We start from the raw sequence: 6,103 nt of genomic DNA, 5'->3' as shown, positions 1-6,103 counted from the left end.
ATATTTTTGAATTTTTGAAATTTTAACTAGAAAACAAGTGCATATTATACCTATCTATATCTAACGGATGTCTTAATTACGCGTGTTTCTATGCCCCCCCAAAACAAGAAGCATGCTTTGTCCTCAAAGCATTTAAATAAAGAGGGTTGGAAAAATACCATTGAAAAGCGTGAAATTCGGGGAACATCTGCAAAACAAAGTTAAAACATACAAATATAGTAATAAAAATACGACCTTAACTCTATAAAGAGTTCCACCCATTATGGGGTTAACAGAATTAAATTGCTTGGGACATAAGCGGACACTAACTTAACTAAACTTACCTGCACCCCGGCATCTACTTTCGTCATCCTCCTCTTCTATATGAGGTTCTTTTCGCATCTGCCATGCCATAACAACTTGCCGCCTTCCGTGGGTGTATCATCAACTAGTGCTAACCTTTCTAGTGTTATTTGGTGCGATGGGGTGTAAGGGGCAACCAAATGTGGTTGCACCTGCCATCCCGACCAAGTCATGGCTCGGAATGATCTTACCACCACGATTGGTGGGTCTCATGATTTCGACCCTTTCCCAATCGGTAATCGCGGTATCTGAGAATCTCACGGGTAGGCAAAAGCGTAAAGGCGACAAACCAAGGCGATGGGCATAAGAAGGTACTTATGCCTCAAGGTATGGCCTTCGCCAGAGTAGCAACTAAAACTTCGGGGAATGTCATACCGGCGGCGTCCCTCGGCTAAAGCAAGGAAAGCGTCACCGGCCCGATATTATTGGCGTAGTAAAGCTGCCGTTCCTAGAATGTTCATCATGATGAACAACATGGTTAATGCCTACATTCAGCGATAGGCTACTTTCGAGGCGATGTTATATTGGTCTTTGTCCATGATACGAAACACCCCTCCCCCATAATACTCATGGAAATAGGCATATTCATATAGGTATGAGTTATCTGTCATATATCCCCACGTGTGCATAGGGTCAGGTAATGGCAATCCCGAAACCAAAGCTATCAAGTGCTTACTGAATTCCATAGTCGTGCCATCAAAAGCAAGGGAAAATTTTTGTTCTCCTTCTTGGGTACAAAAGAAAGTAATATTATTATAGAAGAATTCAGTTAGCTTTGGTGAAAAACAATCGTCATCACTTACCAGAAGATGCCGCCATCCTAACTGCACGATCCGCTCGCGGAACGATGCTCCATAGGTATCGGTTCCCATCAAGTCCTCAAATGACTGTTCGGGGAATCACTATAGGAGGTGTCATCTCAAAACTACTCTGTAGGGGAGCTGCGAAAACACGGAAGAAACCTCGAGAAAAATTTGAATTTCACATTGCTTACGGGGAGGGAGGAGCGCTGGCCTTCATTATAGAACACAGTCGCTCGTAGGTTTTGGAATTGAGTGTTTGGTGGTCGCGCTCTGCTTGAAGCTGGGAGCTCAGAGGATTTTTCGATTTGCGGTGTTTGGCTGGTCGGTCTTCTGCTTGAAGCGCGGTAGCTCTTAAGATTTTTAGATTGGCGGTGTTGTAGAGCGAAGTCGCGCGCTCTGCTTGAAGCTGGCTTCGTAGAGGTCGAAATCGAGTTTACAAGAAAAACAAGAGGAAAAAGGTTGGAGTGAAAGGTGAGAGATGATTGTGGGTTGTGAGTGTAGAATGATGGAAGTTTTAAATAGGTTCTGGGTTTCCAAAACGAATCGGCAAGTTGCCAATTGTTTTAAGGCAATTTCCGGAAATAGAAAACTGCCAAACCCGAAACCGGAAACTAACCATAGTTTTGATTTCCTAACAACCCTGGTATCTAATCTCTCCTACATATCATGCTACCACTATTTTCAACTTTTACGCCAAGACAACCTTACGAAAGATGATCAAAATAAATTATATTAAAATAATATGAAATCCAAGCAATCTAAAACAAACAACTTAATATTTAAATCTAACTCTTTGAAATAAAATTCCACTAACAAAACAATAAAACAATGAAATAACGAGGACACAACTGATGGTGAACACCTAGGCGTGTGAAGAAGATGGTCCACGAGATGGAGCCCGGTTACGTGGCGAAGAATGGCTTGAGCCATCGGCGGCTGGGCGACGGCGCTCATGCCTCTCGGACTCGGTGAGACGGACTCATCTACGAGTGGCATCGTCGTAGCATCTCTATCTGAACAAAGCGTGCTTCCATCTCGATCTTGAGTCGCATCTTGGGCTTGGTGATTACGGTGGATAATCTCCAAGTTAGACAAGATATCTTCGACCCCTTTTCGAGCATTTCAACTCTCGTCTGAAAGTTCGTTTGCTTATTCGAATTACAATTTGTCTATGTTGGATATCTTCACGATATCGATAAGCGCATCGCGAACCCGGTTTGCGGCATTATCATTCGTTCTAAATTAGAAGTATGACTATCGAAATTATCCTCAACCAACCATGTCATATCTTAGCCTTCATTATTCGACTCAACTTTTGTATTCTCTGCGGACAACGGCCAAGTCTTTTGGATGCATTCCTTATAAATACTTGCATTAGAATGCAATTTGATCTTAATAGGAGCAGATTTAGCGGCGGCTCTAAATGAGAGCATAACCTTAGTGATCAATACGGGGGAAGAGGCGCCTCTTTCCCACTCCTCTAATCACATTCAAAATTAAATCAAGGATGCAGAAATTACACTCATTCGTTTGCAAAATCCAGGAGAGCGTCGCGGACATGAAGTCCGATGTCGCTGACTTTGTCTTTCCCGAGGACGTTCTTACCAATCCACTGAGCGACAGCCAGTTGATTGGTTCTCAGGGTCGTCTGGCGAACGCAATGAGATATCGTATTGTATTCACCCTCTATGACCGTATCTTTCATCAAAACAGGAGGCTGCGATTATCTTTGGGGTTCTGAATGGTAAATATCTAGGTTGGTTACAGGCGTGATTCCTAATAGCTCAGCCAACAACTGTCTCGTAACTTCCCTCCGCGTTCCTGCTATCCTAATGAAAATCCTATTTCCCTCCGATTCTCGTTTCTTATAAAACTGTTCTACCAAATCATAGTGATAGAAATCCTCTGTCGAATACCACAGTCCGTTCAATGTCTCTTAAACATCTGTTGGCGTCATAAAATGGCGAAACTATCGAGAACAAAAGCGTTTTTTCGGCGAGAATTCTACATCGTAGCGCCATTGAAGTTTGGACTGATTTGGGGTTTGTAGATGGTGGTGGATGCGAGTTTGATGAAAACTAACTAAACACAACGGTGGTGGTTATGGTAGGTACGATGGCAGGTTTGAAAAACTTGGATTGGTGTGCGTTTTCTTGGTGGAAACGGTTGGAGGTTGTGTTGGTGTTTCACAATGGGGTTGGGTGGTCTTTCTATTTTGATGTATTCTATTTTTAATTTTAATTTTATTTTTTTTTATTTGGGTTGCTAGGGTTTGAATTTCAAAGTGTGTCAAGCGGTTGGAGAAGATGAAGTCGCGATTTGTTTTTGGAAAAGCCGGTTTGTAGGTGTAGCGAGTTCGGCCCAAGCCCAATTTGATTTTTCGACTTTCGTCGATTTTTAGCGCAACTTCAAACTAAATTTCCCGCTTCGTTATCAGTCCGATTTTTGCGAATGAGATATGGAAATGATCAGGAGAGAATTTCCAATCCAATGGTCCATACAACATTCGATTCCAACCATGGGTGACGTATGAGAGGGTGGAAGGACGCCTCGAAGTGCGTGTGTGGCGTAAGTTATCGCGAGCGAATGAACACTAAATTAGATGACGTCAAACCCAATGAACTATACTAATGGACCTAAGCAGCGGAAAAGGAAGTTTCGAGCAATCCGGATGCAAGGATCGATTGCCCACCCCAAACAAATTTTTAAACACAAAATTTGTTTACAAGCGTCGTGGTTTAAAGTCGGATTCCCAAGACTTGTTGGATTGCTATGTCTATGATTTTTAAAATTTTAATTTTAATTTTATTTGTTAAGAAACATGAAAAACAATAAATACATAATTCACTCCATAGAGGAACATGACTCAAAAATCGAGAAAACATCGCGAAAGTGGAAAATGTGAATTATGTGAGCTGTGGACTTAGGATCCGGTGCTTCGACCACACACTCCATAGGGAGGGCCGGTTACTGAATGGTGCACTTACCATTAAATGGAAGTGAAAGGAAGTACACCAATGACAAGGGTCATTCCTCATATATAGGGTCTGTAAAAGGACTTCCTCTATATCGGGGGGCGAAGTTAAGTGAAAATGTTTTAACCGTTGACCGTTAACTTGAAAGGCACCTTTGTTGTCCTTGGGATTTACCAAGGTAATTGCCCGTAAGGGGGTGACTTGATAACGAGAAAAGGACCGGACCAGCGGGTTTTAGTTTCCACTGGGAAAATATGTAGGCGGGAGTTGTAAAGCAAAACCTTTTGTCCGACCACAAACTCTTTGCGCCAAGATATGCTTATCATGAACCGTTTCATGTTAGCTTTATAATCCTTCAGCGAGATCGTAAGAATCGCTCACGGATTTCTTCAAGCTCATTTAATTGTAACTGCGTTTGACACCGCCTCATCAATATTGTAGTTAAGGCTTTTTATAGCCCACGAGCCGCGGTGCTCTAATTCAGCCGGGCAAATGACATGGTTTCCCAAATACAAGTCTAAAAGGGAGACATACCTATAGGAGTTTTGAAAGCAGTTCTATATGCCCATAAGGCATCCGATAGGCGCCGACCCGAGTCTTTCCTATCGGGGTTTCTTGTTGTTTCTAAAATCTTTTTGATTTTCCTATTAGAAACTTCTACTTGTCCGCTAGTTTGTGGATGATAAGGAGTTGCTACTTTGTGTGTAATTCCATACTTTTTCACTAGGGATGCAACAACTCTGTTGCAAAAATGTGTTCCCCATCACTAATGATGGCTTTAGGAATGCCAAACCTCTGAGAAAATGTATTCTTTAATAAAAAATATCACGGTCTTATGGTCATTTGCTCACGGCAAGCTAGGGCCTCTATCCATTTAGACCGTAGTCCACGGCAACTAGAATATAAATATAACCGTGGGGGAAGCGGGGAAAGGGCCCATGAAATCAATACCCCACACATCAAAATTTCTACTATCAAGATTGGATTTAATGGCATCATATTGCGGCCATTGATTAAGCCCAAGTTGTTGGCAAGCGAATACCGTCTTGCAATGCACTTGGGCATCCTTAAAAGGGTAGGCCAATAAAATCCACATTGAAGAACTTTAGCGGCTGTTTTCATTCGCTAAAGTGGCCACCCACTCTTTGTCATGGCGAGCGATAGAACTTCATTATATTCCCAGGGGAATGCAGCGACGAATAATCGATCCGCACAATACTTAAAAGGTAGGGCTCATCGAGTAGTATAACTTGACTCGGCCAAGAACTTCTACGTTCATTTCTTGTCCAATTATAAGGCATAACATCAGCCGCTAAATAGTTTCACGATGTCCGCATACCATGGTGATGAAAAATAGCATCACGGATGCTCATCGGGGAAAAGAGTCCGGTATGGACTCGGAATCACTACTATCGTCATTTGTAAGTCTAGATAAGTGGTCGGCAACTACATTTTCGACCCCTCTTTTTGTCCTTTATTTCTAATGTGAACTCTTGCGGGGAGAAGAATCCATCGGATTAAATCTGCGCTTAGCATCCTTCTTTGCAAGAAGGTACCTAAGGCTGCATGGTCCGTGTAAACTAAAGTTTTAGAACCAACCAAATAAGGGCCGAGAAACTTATCTAAAGCGTAAATGACAGACTAAAATTCTTTTTCAGTAGTTGAATAATTCCGTTGAGCATCGTTTAATGTTTTACTAGCATAATAAATAACAGTGGACTTATTATCTAGTTTTTACGTCCCAAAGACGACACCAAGTGCATAGTCACTAGCATCACACATGAGTTGAAAGGTTTAGACCAATCGGAGGCTGTATAATAGGTGCGATGGTTAGGCGGCTTTTAAGGTTTCAAAAGCCTGTTTCTGATTAAAATTAAAATCAAAGATTGCATCCTTCAAAAGCAGGTTAGTGAAAGGCCTAGCTATTTTTGAAAAATCTTTAATGAAAGCGCCTATAAAACCACTGCATGGCCTAGAAAGGCT

General features: G+C 42.0%; 1 pseudogene; it reads left to right on the top strand.

The window, feature by feature from the left end:
* Positions 1-639: 639 nt before the first annotated feature.
* LOC147504815 (DEAD-box ATP-dependent RNA helicase 5 pseudogene) overlaps positions 640-6,103 on the top strand; it is a 31,210-nt pseudogene continuing 25,746 nt past the window's right edge.

The sequence above is a fragment of the Coptis chinensis genome, chromosome 4 (genome assembly GCF_015680905.1).
Source record: "Coptis chinensis isolate HL-2020 chromosome 4, ASM1568090v1, whole genome shotgun sequence".
NCBI classification, from domain to species: Eukaryota; Viridiplantae; Streptophyta; class Magnoliopsida; order Ranunculales; family Ranunculaceae; genus Coptis; species Coptis chinensis.
This window is presented reverse-complemented; position numbering and strand designations above follow the sequence as displayed.